Consider the following 18,902-nt stretch of genomic DNA (forward strand, 5'->3'; position numbering starts at 1 on the left):
GCGAATTACCTAACGAGCATTGATTGAAACGCATGATAACAATCAACTGACATTAGACGATGCAAAAGTCAGTTATGTTTCGACACCATATTGTTATTAATCTCAATAGAACAATCTATACACACGTACAGTGGATTACCACAGCACAATAATCATCATAAAAAAAACATTCATCGTGTAATACATAAGAAGTGAGAATATCTTAGATCTTAAAATTTTTAGATGGTTTTTCGTTGTGTCATACGATTATAAATTGTTATCGCCTATACAGGATGGAAGACCGTTTAAAAATATAAATCAAATACATATTATTAAAAGTTAACATTAGCTTGGGATTTGATTTATATATAAAAATAAAAAAATAGTGGATCAATTCGTACGGAAAATCTATTTAAGGTAGAAGTTTCAAACTATTCTTTATTTCACCAATTTAAACATTATAAAAAAGTTGGTGGTTACTGCCGGAAATCTCTCAGCCACATTCAGTTACAATCCAGATTTTCTATCGACTAAACCATCACGGTTGCATCTTTAATTACAACATTCCAAAGATGGTAAACACCAACCGGTTATTTGGTAATATCGTTGCAATGTTATCAGAGTCTATTTATAAGGTACGATAAATCGCTTAAATTCTATATACGGAAATGTTAGCTTAGAGAAAAATGGATTAGTAATTTTTATAGCAGCCATATGTGGTCGGCCACACACGTTCCATGTTTTGATGCATTGTTGTTCAGAGATAAGATTTATAGCGTTTACAACCACACTGTGTAGCCCTAGCTCACACCGTGTTAGGGCGTATTATTTTATTTACTGCAAGTATTATTTTATTCAACTATAATGGAATTTGATTGCATCAATCTTTATAACCACTATTATAAACGAAATGCATTCTAATATACAGGGTGTCCCAAAAAGTAGTGATAAGCGGAATTCCAGAAATAGGGCACCCCTTGGGGTATCCCAATCACCCCTATGTATGTTCAGCGATTTTGCATAGTTTTCGAGTTATGAATTTTTTTATATGTTTTTGAGAATTTTCCACCTTGATGTCTTTGAAGGCAAATTTTAGCAAAAGTAGCCCCATTAAGTACAACTTTTTATTTATGATTATGAAAGCTGAGACTCTGGAGAAGTTTTTAAGCTTAATTAGAAACCATAAAATCGCCTGTTTAGATTTTTAATTCTAAGTTTAAAATTGAAGTCATAGTTCTCAAAACGTAAAATTTTCACTTTACACTTAGATTTTCACAATTTCCATCAAAGTTAAGAAGCTGAATCTTTTAAACGGGAAGCTACAGCTCATGACTATTTAGATACAAAAACAAAAAATCCTAAAAAGTCTTCAATTTTTTTTTTTAGAAATTTTTTAATTTGTTCAGGTGGAAAATTCTCAAAAACATATAAAAAAATTCATAACTCGAAAACTATGCAAAATCGCTGAACATACATAGGGGTGATTCGGATACCCCAAGGGGTGCCCTATCTCTGGAATTCCGCTTATCACTACTTTTTGGGACACCCTGTATAAATGCGTATTTTAATAAAATCATTTTAAATCGTGCTAGAATTACGACTTTAATGAAATATTAATAATATTTATTGAAACTCTACTCTCTTCTGTATGGTAATCAGGATATTGTGATATTAGTGACAAATTCTTATTTCGCGTTAAACGAAGACCCTCATACTTTTCTGCGAAAACACATTAAGAAAGGTCGTCGAATAAATCGAGTCAGTATAATAAACTCGATCTTAAGGAATTACTGTCCTCAGTAAATAGATAAAATCTAAAGATCCTGATTTAGAAACGTAACATTTAAAACGGCCATCGATTGTTTCATTATGATCGATCAGATTTTAAAGGTAGATAAACCAAAAAAATTGATACAGACAGGATTGTCCTTTCGATAGAACAACTTAGGCTGAATGGATTGCCGCAAATTTAAATACAGTCAAAACAAATAATTTTATTTTATTTTTATTTCTCGAAAATCATCATTCATCATCACCAATTTTTTGTGATAGTAAAAAACTACATCTTTAGAATAATTACATTTTTTTTAATTATCCATTATACGAACACCCGCAAAAATATAGAGGAGCAGTGGGACGATTTAAGCTAAGTCCTTCATTAACGGAAAGGGGCGTTTGCCCCAAAAAGGGGTTATTGTTGCTACACTACATTAAAATCCCCCAATAGACGGACCTCATAGAACGCAACCTCAATTTTAACAGTCGAGTTAGAATCACTACATTGTTTCATTCAACAGATAGTTATAAATCCGTCAGAGTGCAAACGCGGTCATTGTAAATGCTCGGTCTGGAAACGGGATACGAGTGCAAATGTTCTAACCGCCTAACGTACGCGGTTTCATTTTATAGGACATCGCTTTTGTGAATACCAGAATAGTGGTACCGTTAATTTTACTTATGAAGTACCTTTTAAGAATTTACAATTTATATTCTTCTTCTTATACTTGATTGATTCAGTGTAACTTTTAATTCCGAGATATTTGTAAAGAAAACGTGAGACTACGTGAATTTTGGAGGGCGTGTGATGGAAATACGCTATTTCGTATTCCCGATGCGCGGTAAATGTTGACTTGCGCAAGCACAGCCGCAAACTGTCGAATGACAAACATTGGAAATACACGATTTATAAAATGATGTAACAGAAAGAATTGACAATTAGCTTCAAGAGCATTAACATTTTCATATTATAGGTATTCTAAACGGAAGATTTATGGCCAGTTTCAATACTCTATCTATCTCTAAATTTGCTTACTAGCGATAGATTTTTGACACAATTTATATGGAGTTAACGTCAAAATTCTATCTCTAGTAAGCAAATTTAGAGATAGATAGAGTATTGAAACTGGCCATTAGTAATAATATCTAAGATAATATTTTACTAAGAAAGGCTTTATTTTTCCATCATTATTGATTTATGATAATACATGAAAAATGATAACTACGCTATTTCAAAATTATATCGGAAAAATAGTAATATTAACAAAAAGAAAAAAAAATCGAATTATTTACAGATGACCATGTCTACTAGAATTACACTCAAAACATTCCTAATGTATCGAATCCACCACATCGAGTATTACCTAAATCAATTATGATAAATGAACCGTGCCGTATCAATGCCAAATCCGTGCACGACCGATTGAGATCCGACATTTTCCCGTGAGAATAAAACGTAATGCACTTATTACAATTAATCTAATTTACAATAATTACAATTTTAAGAACATCACAAGTGGTTAACAGTAGCTTAATAGATGTTTATAATGAACGCGAATAGTGTCAAGTATACCGGAAGCTCCTGAGTCTGCGCACGCGCGCCCCTATTTAATCTTTATCATGAAAACACAATGGCTGCGGCACGATTCAGTTGTATACGGTTCTATCTATTACGTCGCAACAACGAATCTTTTTAAAAACAATGAGTGAATTTTAACGTTGCGTCCGAAACTTTGAATGCTAGTGTTTTATTAATTGAGCGGATTGGAGTAAGTGGGTAGCGATTGTAGGTTTGATACACCCTTCTTGTTATAAAATATTCGAAGAACACTCAACATGAGACATTATCTGATAGATTCAGTAGACGTTCAAGCGTTTTTTTAAATTATTTACAAATAGGTGAACCTAAGTAAATGACAATTCTATTTGTTCGCAAACGAAAAAAAACACTTCAATTTACATCGCTAAGTAATATAATGTTGTTAGTAAAAAAATAATAATAATTAAATACGCTTTATTTATTTATTAAGGATTATTAGCAATCGCTACAATGTGACATTTTAACATTAAAAAAATACATTATGACAGTTTTTGGTGTACAGTAATTATTATTTTTACTATATTTAATATCATTTTACAATATAGGCCTATTCTTGAGGATAAATCAATCAAAGATCTTGATCAATTTTAAATGAGACCACATGGCAAGCAAACCGAGTCGAAATCAGGCAATGCTAACTGCACCAACAGACCAGTCGTAATAGTTGCATGTACCCTCTGACACTAGAACTTTTTCTGGTGGAGGCAGTTGACGACAAGGGGTTTATTTATATATTTATCAAACAAGTATGTGAAGGACGGCAAATAAGAATGAATGATGCATTTCTATTTATGTTCCTATATTTATTTTTGACTAAACATTACAATGCCCGTTTCTGTTATAAATCGTTATATGTTAAGTATCTCGTTCATTAATCTCATTAGATAATCAAGAATGTTTTTTTTTAAGATATGCGCTCGGACTTTTAGGTTAAATTTTTGAGTATTTTTCAGACAATTATTTATGGGACAAATAATACTGCAAGTTACAGTTTACACTAACGAGAAGGAATAATAAATAATCAAATAATAAAAGAAATTCGGCTTCGCTAAAATTAAATTTACTATCAATCATTTCATAATAACAACTAGCTTTGCCCTGTAGTTCTGGATATCCTCTTTTTCTCGTTTTGTCATTATTATAACTTCACTTGTTCACCGAAACATTAATAGATTTATTTATATTTACTGCGACTAATCAGCATGTTTTCATTAGGTTTGATATTAAGTACATCCCGACAGGTTATCAAATGCAAAAATAATTTTAAAAATAGAATTCATTACTTCCAAGATAGGCGCGTTTAAGTATCGATTATGTAAGCGTGGCAAAGACCTGAACGGAATGTGAGGAAACCTTACAGCATCTTAATTGTACAGGACGACAACCTTGAATAGGAAGATATGAAAAAAAAAAAATGCAAACCAGTTAGACCCCATAAATATCTAAAGGCGGTGTCGCATCAAACGTTGGGCGAGGAGGACTTACCATTAAAGGTATCTTCTGAACGAATGTCGGTAAGAAATAAACTAATTACATGTACTGTTTATTTCCTTCTTATCATGATTCACAAGAAATATTAATATAAGAGTATTACTATACGAGTAGGTAAGAGGTACTGGTAGAAGTTTTTAAACAATTATTGCATAAAAGACAAACCACGACTACCTTTTTTATACTAAGTCGGTAAACAAGCATACGGCTCACCAGATGGTAAGTGAATACCGTAGCCTTTAGACAACTGCGAAACCAGAAGCATTGCAAGCGCGTTGCCAACCCTATCCCCAATCCCCCCAGGAGCTTACCTTACTCAACACAGGAACACAACACCGCTTGAAAGCAGTATTATTTAGCTGTGATCTTCTGTACTACCCCAGTCAGGCTGCTTCATATTTTGAAGAGGAAATTTCCTGCTGTGCCCTACCTCAGTTTCAAAACCTACCTATTACCTATGTGTATATAAAGCAATTAAACTATTGAATATTTGTTTAAGTGTGTAACATCACACGCGTTGTTGAGTTTTAATAACGAAAATAAAATATTAATAAACAGTGGATAAAATAATCATTACTTAGTTGCAATAAGCCCTTGACATGACAGTTAAAGTATTGCCTTTACAAAATATAATTAAAAAATATGACACAAGAGAACATTAACGCGCAATTTAATTACTACTATACAATAAATATTAAAACATTTATGGTTTTAAGGACAGACATAATGAGAGTGGCGGTCTCCCCACCGTGCTTCGAAGAGCACGTTAAGCTGTCAGTCCCGGTTGTTATCACATTCACCTGAGAGCGATCATTCATTGTGGGAAATATATTCGCTAACCGGCAGTGGATCAGCATAGTGGATTAAGCTCCGATCCTTCTCCCACCTGGAGAAAGATTCCTAAGCTCTACAGTAAGGTGTTGCAGTCTGAATCGCACATATTGAGAGTGTAACTTTAGCTATCCAAATATACTTAAAACTTCACCCCATTTATATCCAAAATTATAAATAAATCTAAGTCATTCCAAGATTTAATAAAGCTATAACTTTTTAGACATTAAATTTTTCACATGACGTAGAACCTTTTAAAACCTTTATACCTACAGTTTTAACTCAATAACTAAATTTAGATTCAATCAAAAATTAAGATCAAAATATCACATTAAAATTACACAAAAAATTATTAGTAAATACAAACACATTCTCACGCCCCGTATTAAATCTAATCCTTTATAAAATTTCGTCACAGTCAAACACAAACATTGAAAATAAATCCTAATTGTATCACTAACACCTCCGACCGCAAAATTACCGGAACCGCAAAGCAAAAGGTTTCGCACGCTTAAAATGGATATAAGCATTACTTTCGTAACGAAACAATGGCTCGGTCGCAATTGGCTTTATGAGTGAAATCGATACGAATAGGAAAACCATCCGAGTGTGCTAATTTGATCCTCCATATACAGGAGGAAATATCCAATATGAGAACTATATATGGTCCTAGAGCAGTTTAAGCCATTGCTTTAGGTGTTACACGAAATTTCGATCTTCTAACCTTATATATCTAGAAATGGAGAGCTTCCATGCAAGCTTATACAATGGTCAATGCATACGTAATTTGGAGCTTTTGACGTAAGTAATCGTATACTGCAGGATTTATAATGTATATTGCGTAGCTATGTACATAAATATGAGCTAGCGGTGTCTTGCGATTTCACAACCATCAATTTGACAAAAAAAAAATAGCCAATAGCCTTCCTCGGTACATGGGCTATCCAACACAAAAATAATGTTTCAATTCGAATACCATACCTTCCATAAATTCCGATAGTTCCTGAGATTAGCGCGTTTAAACAAACATACTTGTCGGCTTTATAATATTCGTATAGATAAATAACGAAACGCCTTCATTTCCTTCCTTTTTACTCAGTATAAAAATATAATGTTTATAAGATTCACTCATCTTAAAAGCATCAGAAATAACCTTAATATAAACTACGTCGACGTAAAACATCAGTCGTTTTTCATATCAGGAACTAAATCTTACTTTAATAACTTGAATGTTAATATATTTAATGTACCAGTGAACTTGTACTTAATTTATTATTATAAGAAAAAAATATATAAAATATAAAATACTACGTGTATTAAAAATGTCGCAATATAAAGGGCGTTGAGCAAGGACGTTCCAACGGCCGCTCATTAGTGCCCTGCGCCCGCGCAGATTTCCGATAGCGCTCTTAGGAAAAACATCGTCTGTAGGCGGCAGGGCTATAAAAACAATCTGCTTTAGATACCAATGCTGTTTTAATTGCGAAATTCCTTTTAATTAAATCATTAATCCGTACTGTGTATACTAATTACGTACAAAACGACATATTTGTTACTAATAACGTACCCGCATTAAATTAACTTCACATAAATCGTTTATATAACTGCCACTATGAATAAATAAAATCCATAATCTTCTCAAGTACTCTACTCTCGGTATAAACTTGTAAGGATAGAAACGTCTGGAGATATATTTTTTTCATGTAATTTAATTTACATAATACTTTTACGCCGCGTTGGCGCAACGTTTACAGCCATGGATTGTACCTGTTGCATTGGCGGTTGCGGGTTCGATCCCCGCATATGACAAACTTTTGTATTGGCCATACAGGTGTTTGCCCTGGTCTGGGTTTTTGTGCAGTCCTTGTGACTCTCCCCACCGTGCCTCGGAGAGCACGTTAAGCCGTCGGTCCCGGTTGTTATCACGTACACCTGATAGCGATCGTTACTCGTAATAGGGAATATATCTGCCAACCCGCATTGGAGCAGCGTGGTGGATTAAGCTCTGATCCTTCTCCTACATGGGGAAAGAGGCCTATGCCCAGTAGTGGGATATTGTAGGCTGAAGCGAATACTTTTAACTTTAGTGGAATAAAGTAATGGAATTGTGGTATGGAAGTTAAAAATATTCAATTGACGAGAAGACTACATCTACTGTAAGAAAAAATAATTAAAACACCGACGGTTTGGGGTCGGTGGTTGGATTCCCGCTCGGTATGGATATTTGTATTTGGACAATTATTTTTTTCCGGTTTATCCGGATATTTGTGTTTGTGGGTCTCCCCACGGACAGCCGTCGGTCCCGGTTGTTATCATAATTACCTGATAGCTACATAGAGAAAGAGGCCTATGCCCAGCAGTAGGATCTTACGGTGCATGACAATAAGTGCATACGTATTGTTTATTGCTGATAAAAGTCATCTTAATGAATCTTTCAAAACCCGTGATTTTTAACTTCAGAAAATAGCGATAACCTGCAATACTTTTTTCATTAATGTAAACTTTTTAAATAATGTTTATCCAATTCATTGGATGTTACAGCTTACGCAGTTGTAGAGTGACCTAGTCCAAATAGGTATCAATTAAATAACACTAAAACATAATTCTGTGGCCTTACATATACATGAATACATAACCTAAAGGAACAGAGGTTCTATAAAGCTATATATACCTCAAAATATTTATTTCTCTACTACGTCCCGGAAAAAAGTATTTCATTCCCAAGGTATCAGCAAAAACTTTCACCATAAATTCCGATGTTGCCAGTTCGAGGCAATCTACGCCATTAAGATACACGTCTTAAAATAATTTTAGTAATTAATTAACAACCCATAAATTAAATATAATCTATGTATATCATTATTGAATTATCAGGGGAATTATGATCAGGGGAAAAAATTGTTATAATTAACTTAAATGTAACATTCCGAGTAACTAAAACGTCTTTAATATCTAATTAGACATTTTAATTAACCAAATCTTCTCTATGTAGCGATATCTTATCTGCAGGCATAAATCTTTAAACAACTTCCTTAATACTTCAAGTGAAACAAATAAATAAAAAATTAAACTAAGCAATAGCAAGGTGTTCTTAGCAATATTCGTAATTGATACTTTAAACGTATCTTGATTTCTTACATTAATCGAACGACACTATCAAAATCAAAATAGTGTCTACTAATAAACATTACTCCAAAACTTTCTCGTGTCAAAATATAATAACTTCCAAAAACAATTTAAATTAACTATTGACTTCTGTCATCACGTTTAATGAAATAACGGAGATATTAACTCGTGTAACAGTAATTTTTAAATAAACGTATCTATTATTTTTTTAAGATAAATCGCTTGGAATCGTTCATTTATAGACATCGTTGAAGACCTTAAATAATATTTACTTATAATACTAACATAAAATTTATTAATTTGTAATATATAAATATATAATGAGTTAGTCTTGTTTTCGAAAAGATTATCTCAATAAGAAATATACTATTAATTAAAACTACTTTGTAAATAAGTATTAAAATTTGTCGTGATTGTTTTCGTTAACGAATTTTTTTTAATACCACTAAGGTGGCAAACAATGATATAGTCACCTCATGGAAAGCTGTTACCGTAACCCATCGACGCCTGCAAACCAGGTTCATCACAAGCTTTTAACTGAGGTAGGGAACAGCAGGAATTTCCTGCTCAAAATATGGAGCAACCCGACTACGTTAGTACCTTGACCTTACAGAAGAACACAGCTAAATAATACTGTTTTCAAGCAGTATTGTATTCCTGATGGTGAGGAAGGGTGACCTGAGCTCTTTGGGTTGGGTATTGGGTCGGCAATGCGCTCGCATTGCTTCTGGTGTTGCAGACGTCTATAAGCTACTGTAATCGCTTACCATCAGGTAAGCCGTACGCTTGTTTTTCAACCTAGTCATCTAAAATCATATTAAAAAAAGCGCTTTGGCGTGTGAGTAGGGTCTAATGACTCTTCTTTCGTATGAGACTGTAATCTTCTGCAAAGACGCATTTATAACGAAAATCTTTTTATGTTACTATATGATAGTATTTTCAAACAAATATTTAAGAAAGGCAAAATACATGATCGTACGAACTCGTTCAACGGGCCTTGACTTTTACTTATCCATAAAGTAAACATATTTTTATTACATTGACAATGGTCACTCCGAACAATATAAAATTAAAATTATAAACTTGATACGAACCGTTTTCGCCGTTTCACACGTTTATTCAATTAATAATTTAAAACGGATTTTAAATTGAAATTAATTCTATACTTTACGATTGACCTATTTTATCACGAAATCAATTTTCGTTCTTTTTGTTAGCTTGGGGTACGTTTTCTCGTTTCGCAGAAAAGCGTCCCCGAAAGCAAAAGCTTTTATCAAGTCGCTATTGTTTACCGCACAAAAATCCTCACTAGTTTGCTTTTATAAATTAAAACATAAAATATATATTATTACACTAACCTTAAAATATAATGCCTCTTTTGTCGAATAGTTTCATTCTTTATCTAAGCGTTGACAAAATAAGTTGATCATATTCGATTTTTTACATATCACAGTCATATTCTACATCCAAACAGTACCTTCCCTAGTTTTACTAGTCTTGTAAAAAAGTGTTAACGACTACGACAGTCGACAAGTGTTTCCTGGAAGGGCAATTCTTCTTTCTACTTCCCGTTCTCACAACATTCAACCTAACAGGTATTCAATTAAGGTTCACCATTAAAATTCTCACCGAGAAATACATAAACAACATCAAAACCGCCGCAAACACTCAATTAGTGAGTTCCTAGAGCCATCGTTTGTCCCTAGCTGGTATTAAAAAAAATGTCCATTGAAATGTCGGACGTCGTGTGACCCGGTCACGACACGGAACCGACACGGCGAACGATTTGTACGACATACTGGATGGAATTGCCCACTTATTAGTATTAGATACGGATGAAAACCACTCGCCGTAACAGGGTGCCGCCGAGTCGAACCGTCCGTCCGTACGTTCAACGTATGTCGCCGACCTGCTATATCAAGTTCATAGATCTTAGACATGGTGGCGTTGAATTTATTGAATGTTTATAGGGAAATATTCATGCTTTATACGTACTGCATGAATGTGTGCTAGCTCTTACGGAAGGTTTTAGCCGCGTTCACTTTAAAAAACTTCAAATTCCTTTTTTTTATATTTTAAATTGATGTTGAAAATAACTCAAAAGACAACTAAAAATAAATATATATAGGAAGCCTTGGTATATTTTTGTAGTCTATTAAAAGCTTAAGCTTTAGTCTACTATCAATAGGTTACCACACAGTATCTAACTGAGTACCAAGCTAAACCTATTGTCCACATATTCTTTCTATATATTTTCTTATATCTAACAACAATAAAAAATAATACATTCAATAGTCTTATACAATCATACATTTTTTCACGAATAACAAAAAGGTGGTATTAAGACAGCTGTCAAAACTGACAAATGTGCGCTATGGACATCTGAAGGTCCAACACAATTTACACAATAGACGAGGTGGTACAGATGCTGCTATTGATAGATGGAGAATTAGGCACGTGTCACAAACGGGGGAGGAGTCGACCTGATGCGTGGGAGCTTGACCCTGTCTTTAAACGACACGGTGGAAGAGAATGTTCTTAATTTTAATATTTTTTTTTGCATTTTAAATTTGGAATAATGGAGAAAGGCATTTTGAAATTACCGTTAAATTTAAAACGTATTTTTTACTTGTCTTATCTTTACATGATACTCTTTGTACAAATAAAAGTATTAAATTGTTATCAGTCGCTAAATCCATTAAATAAAAAGTTACATAAGAAATTGATTTGTCAATTTATTCATCTCATTCGTTCTGAATATACATCTCAAGCATAATACTTTTATTATAGATGTCTCTTTTTATGAATTTAGTTTAACACTAATCTCAGGGATTCTCGAACTGAGAGAGATTAAATACGAGAGCCGTGAGTCGATTCTCTATCATGATAGATCACTCATTTTTTTTTAAGTATCTGTAGTACGCACAATATGAGTTAGCCGGCCTGAAATTAGGCTCTACGAAATTCTCGGGAAAGTTTACTCAGTAATAAAATGTTACAACTTCTTATCTATATTAAAATAATTGATACAGTAACTTGCTCGATTTATTTATTTATTTATTACTTTCTTGCATAATTATAGGCAAACACTTTTACATATTAAAAAAAGGAAAAAAAAACAGCAGTACAAAAAAATGAAACAAAAGGTAGTTACACTGACAACATGAAAAGGCGGTCTTATTGCACTAAGCAATCTCTTCCAGACAATCCCAGGTAAAAGGAGATTATTAGTATTGTTATGAAGAAATATTATAATGATATAAAGTTTTATTTTTGGTGAACTAGCGCTAACCTCAGGCCGGCCACTTATGTTACTTAACTGCTCTTATTGTACTTTAGGAACCTATTTTTTTTTCAACTGTGTTTATATCAAGTAGCTAGCTGGGGTAGGGCATCGGGACAAAATACTAAGCTTGTAAATGCGCCGACGACTGAAAAAGGTTGGGAGCCCCTGACTTATCTAGTAACACTAAAGTACATATTACAACGAGTGAACGTAAGGTCAGACGGCGACATGACAAACATTTAATTTGCTAAAGTAAAGATTTAATCTGAATATATTTCAATAAATTAGTGCAAACGATATTTGATTAAATTCATAAAACTATAAAAGATTTAAATGTAAGCTACTTTGAATTCTATTTCTTTACATCAAAGGTATATTTTTGTAGGAATTAGTTTATTTTACGGTGTAGTTAGTACCGCAGCATAAATATAGTTTGATTATACGATCTGTGGTGCTAATTACACTAGATTTTAATCAGAAAGTACATAGTTTATATAATTTATTTTATTAATAACTCGATAGCAAACTCTTTTGTTATTAAATATTTAGGTAATTAAAACACTAATACAAAAAAAAACTGTCTCTGTTTGATTGAAAGCATTATTCTCAAATCTAACGGTATAGAAACGTTAGTCATTTTTTTACTCTTAGCTAGAGTTGAAGAATTCTATATTTCTATATATGAATTGTCATATGAATAATATAATACTACCACACGGGAAACTAATTAACTTCTTGATTACAAACATAAAGGGTCTGTTTAAATATAAAAGATATTTTTCTTTTTTTAATATTGTTATTATATTGACAGTAATTACATAAAAAAATGTCGGAAAATGATAATGCGTTGTATGCTAAACTCTATGTAGCTAATACGAATGAATCCATAGCTATATGCACGACAAATCCAAAAAATATCACACTGAAACATGAACAAATCCACAAGAAACAAGTAGTATAGAATAAAATATTAGTATCTAATTATCCGCACTACATGACCTTGAATTGACAAGTTGACAGTTAACATTCAATCGAAATAATTCGCCATTGTTAAATAATACTTGTTAGAGCTGGCAATCACTTACTAATTGCATTGTACTAAAATGTATCCTACATAAACTGCATAGTTTAATAATTTATTAATATTTTATTATGCAAAACTAGCTAGCCGCGCGAAGTTTGCCCACTATATTTTTTTTATAGATTAATTATATTGTTTTTTCTTTTACCTATACCAAACTTGTATTTGGTGCAGTCGGACGTTACACACGTATCCGACTGCACATTTCGGCGATTCAATTTTATTCATACCAACAAATTATGTAATTTTGTAATTATTCCATTGAATGCGGTTTTATTTTTCAATGAGCACGTGGTTGATAAAATAAACAAGTAGTTTTAGACACTTCATCATACTGATAATTGTAAACACAGCTACAAAAAACTAAACCTGTCGAATGCGTTTGTATAAATATATCAATTAAGTTCCATGGAATTTAATCGCATAAGATAATATCCGCTAATCTAGTGTCATATTTGAACTTTGGTCACGGAATAATCTAATTTATGCTAACCTAAAAGAGCTTACTAATTTCTTAGTCCTGGGCAAAAGACGAAAGCTTTGATTGGTTTACTTTTTGTCTGGTTTCGTGTTAGTATAAAATTGTAAATGTAACTGTAAAAAAAAGGTGTCGTTGTTCTTGTTCCCGCGCATTTCCTTTATATTGTTCAGAATTTTTAATAATACACTATTTAATTGCTACAAAACCTAATATTATTCTAACTAAAAATTAGCGTATAACTGAACCAATTGTACTCACGCATTTTATATCCAATTAAACTTTACATAAATTTTATCTTAAAATGAAAAAAATATATATTAAATTAAAAATATTTAATTACTCGGCATTATTTATAAAAAAGTTACTGCCGTATTTACTTCCAACCGGTCAATTACTCGACATATATTTACAATTATTTATTAAAATTATATAAAAAACGTATAAAATACATACTGTTGTCAACAGAAATTAAGGCTGTGAAATATAAAGGTGTCACTTCCCGGAAATAGCACCGGTACGGACAGACGGAGTCGAAATTCAATAGCTATTAACATGTTTGTCGACACATTCCGACATTTATCGTGACCTTCTAGTCTTGTTAAAGGGTCACCGGAATGGGAAGGATATATAACTAATAATAAATATGATGACGAGATATATTTATTAAAAGCTGACCGTACTTTTAGCGTATTTTTTAACTTTTTTGTTATTTTTAGGGGTCGGCACTAAAAGATTTCAAACGCTCAACTCTCTATCTTAATAACCCATGACATAGCTTACAAGTTTTGTTAATCATTGTCTAAGGCACGGTAAAGGATACAAAATATACAACATACACGGAGGGGATATGTGAGTATGGTTAGGTACGGTATGATTTTTAACCGACTTCCAAAAAAGGAGGAGGTTCTCAATTCGACTGTATTTTTTTTTTTTTTTTATGTATGTTACATCAGAACTTTTGCCCGTGTGGACCGATTTCGACAAATTTTGTTTTAATCGAAAGGTGGTGTGTGCCAATTGGTCCCATTTAAATTTATTTGAGATCTAAAAACTACTTTTCGAGTTATATCTAATAATGTGTTTTTACTTGACGCTTTTTTCGTCGACCTACGTTGTATTATACCGCATAACTTTCTACTGGATATACCGATTTTGATAATTCTTTTTTTGTTGGAAAGGGGATATTCCTAGTTTGGTACCGTGATAAGGAAACTAGGATCTGATGATAGGATCCCAGAGGAATCGAGGGAAACTCTCGAAAATCCGTAATAACTTTTTACTGGGTGTTCCGATTTTGATAATTTTTAATTTAATCGAAAGCTGATGTTTATCATGTGGTCACATATAAATTTTATCGAGATCTGATAACTACTTTTTGAGTAATCTTTAATAACGCGTAGTTGCTTGACTATTTTTTCGTCGATCTACGTTGTATTACTTGTCGATGTAATTGAAGTCGGTTTTTTTTTTCGTTTGCGAGCAAACACAATTATTATTATTAGCTTCAATACCTCAAACTCTGCATGTCGCGATTCAATTTGATAATGTTCGTTGTGTACACAGTCACAATGAAGGCATTTCTGTAACCCAGGGAATCACGGAAGTCATATAAAACAGCAGTCTTAATATTTTTACTTTGAGTAAGCGCCTGTTCGGGTTTCATAAACACGGTGACCTACATTTGTAAACAATAATAAACTTTATTATTTAAGGGACAGTTTTAAAATTCCAATGTGAGATGTTTAAAATAAGTTGTCAATCAGTTCACCGCTCGTATGTAAACAAACGCGGTAGAGCAGCGACTTCCTTTCTTCTCGTTTCGTCGAAACTAATTTCTCGGAATGTAAACATACGATGTCCCTGACAGATTCAATTTATTTAAATTATAACGTTTACTTCGAGTTGCAAAATGCTGATTTATTACTAACTTTATAAGACGCATTCATTGTTCGAAACAATTAAGTCTTTGTATTCGAATCTGTTTTTTTAGTGTAATAAGACTGTATATGTACATTTATTAAAATTAATATTAAGTGGAAAAGAATGATGTAAAACTATATCATTGACAAATCCACATAAAACGTTTTTACAAATGAAGTTTCATAATCTCAGTAACGCGCATAATTGAACAATAAAAAGCCAATTTAGTCATTTAACGTCATTGTAGCCCTAATCCTCTTACAACAAATATATAAATAATAAAAATTACAAAATCCATACAAGGCACATTAACGTCCAAATACTTGGAACTTAAAATTTAACAAACAAATCGTAAATAAACCGTACTAAAATGTGCCAAATCCAATACAACCCAAACATAAAGCTGTTAATATCCCTCCAATAAACATGCCACGATCACCATTTACGTCTTCAGCCACCGACGTTCGGTCAAGTATATCTTGCACAAGCTCGTCTTACTTCAGAACCGCCCACGAGAACACGGAGAGGCATAAGAAAGCGCACTTAAAGTCGCCCACAAACATCTCATTACTGGAACTGTGCCGCGATACTTTGCACAATCGTTATCAGCGGTGATAAGCTCACGAGCAAATGTTGTGAAACTGGGACGAAGGTAACGGCTGAATGGAGTAACTTAATTGTTTAATTAAACGTCTCAGCGATGGTTCGTGTGTAAAGGTGCTTAAAAGTGTTTGTATTTTTTATTTACTTTCTGTTAAGCAATAGCGTTATCTTCTAACTAAAGATAATTGTCATATGACGTGAAACAATAACCGTCTCTTCGATGTCGTTTTTTAATTTAAAAATTAAGCAACATATCACTTGTAGATGGGAAAATGAAACGTCGACGGAGCACTAAAAACGTCTTGGTCCTATAATCGAGTTAGTAGAATGTTAGTTCGCGCAACGAGTAGGCGTTAGGAGTCTCGGATCGTCGGTCTAGATGCGCAGAGACAATGCAGTTGCGCCAGCGCTGCGTTACGCAAGCTAACTGCGCTATTTGCAAATCGTGGAAACCTAGAGCTGTATCAGTTTGTCACGTGCCAGCTTATCTGCACCGAAATCAATTTGATAAACCGATAGGATTTGAGAATATGATTTAAAGTTTGGTGTTACTTTTAAATTAAAATAAAAACACAACACATTGGTATTTCTAGTAAGAACTGATCATTCGCATGAAGGTCAACAAAGTCCACAGCGATAGAAAAAACGAAGCAATCGCATGCCGCTATACAAACAACGGTCTCTCAGTGAATGCATCTGTTTTGACGCAACAGGGAAACAATTTACGTTCTGAACTTTAAAATGTAGATTTATAAAGTTAGGATTTGAACGTGAAACGCTATTTACTTTTGTTATTGCCGAGATACTGTAGCGTGGGAAAGATAGCGGCAAATATGCGACAATGCGCTTTTGTACGTTCGTGTATTTCCCAGTATCTGACGCAGTGGTCCTCGCTACAACCCACATTTTTGACCGACGTCGTCACAGACAGCCATCAATCACGGTTTCAACCGACCCACGATTTTTACTGCGTTAAAATATCTTGTTTTTATAATTTACAACAAGAATATTATACATGCATGCAAACCTTTTAAAAGAAATGTGTTTAAAACGTTCACAATCTTATCTTTAGAGCTCGAGCAATTCGCGTTATCTAAAAGTATCTGCAATCACATGACGCCTTTAAGTCTAGAAACTGTAAAAATACCTTTGTTGAAAAGAGAAATGCAAATGAATAAAAAAAACGATGCCAAGCTGACTCAGTGAAGTTCGCAAGTAATTAACGCCTGGAGTGCTAACTGCGGCCGCGATGTCTTTAGCAGCTTCCTTTTTTTCTAGGTCGAATAATACTTTTACGCCGTGTGTATAAGATTATAGCTTTCAAGAATGGGAGACGAGAGTACGGAACAAAATTAAATCACAGTTATATGTCACTAAGTAAATAAACGGGTCCTCATATTTTCTGCACAAATGGGGAAACTACAATATTGATAATAATAGTCACTCAATGTACCTATAAAATCGCTAAGAATATAAATGAATTATACAGACGGTACTAAATAGATAATCACGAGAAACGTCCAGCATTGTCACGATATTTCCTTAAAAATCTAACAACTTATCATAAAATAATTTTAAAAATAAACAAATTACCATTGTCAGAACGTGCATTCAACCATGTTATTTCTTGCCAAAAAACCGCTTTGGGTTAGTGCAATCGTTTACTTGTTCACATATCACATGAAATGCTAGCATTTAAGAACAACGCAATGTATGTACGTAGGTATTAATTTCGCTAAATGATAAAACATACACATTTTTTTGTCGTAATAGTCAAAGAAATTCCCCTTGAAACCAATTACTAATAATTTAAACAAATAATTCGCCACATAAGCAAATGTTTCCAACGGTTGTTTTGCCTGTGAATAGATTATATTATTAATTGATTCTCACACGTATAACGATCGCTTATATGTATGTCTCCTTGTCTTGTTAAGATATTTACACGCCATTTTCGCATTTAATTGAAGGTGATATGAAAGAAAATGGCGTTTTATAAAAATTCGGGTGGAGCCGCGTGCGTGAGTCACGGACCGGCTGCAGATCTAATCGCAGAAACCGTTGCTCGTAATAAAAATTCAAATATGTTTAAAGTCGATGGCAGACAAACGGTCGCGTCGCGGTTGCTTTGAGACTATAATTTATAAAACATAGCTTGATCTCTGGGACAGCTGTCAGTAAAATCGCGCCTATGAAGTTCAGAATTTAACAGTGCAAACAATCGTACCAGTCAATGTCATACTTTATGGGCATGCTGAGCTAATTAATGATAAGCGATTAATCATCGTGACCACAGACTATAAACTATCGATATTTTGTATAAAACTTAATTCAAAATTAATTTATCATTTAATTGAAAAAAATAATATTATTGAATATTTAAAAAAAAAATAACATTATTTACAATAGTGAGTAAATAAAATCTAAATTCTAACCTACTCGTAATATTCCTTCCGACAACTTTGGGGTTCGAGAGAAGTTTGGTCGCGGCGTGTCTTCTTCAAAAAGATGGCGCCAACGCACCGCCATATTGTTTGATATGACCCATTCGGCCATTCTCCTCAGTACGAGTGCTAACGCCTTGTATACGCTACGTGTTTTCCGTTCTCATCACTTTGTTTTTGTTACTATTGCTGTTAATTTGTTAACTTTAGTTATTTTTGTCAGTTTCTTTGTTGTTATTGTTAGTTTTTGTGGAGGTTTGTTGGCATAATGCCAAAGAGAACGA

This window comes from Melitaea cinxia, chromosome 5 (assembly GCF_905220565.1).
Source record: "Melitaea cinxia chromosome 5, ilMelCinx1.1, whole genome shotgun sequence".
Classification (NCBI taxonomy): domain Eukaryota; kingdom Metazoa; phylum Arthropoda; class Insecta; order Lepidoptera; family Nymphalidae; genus Melitaea; species Melitaea cinxia.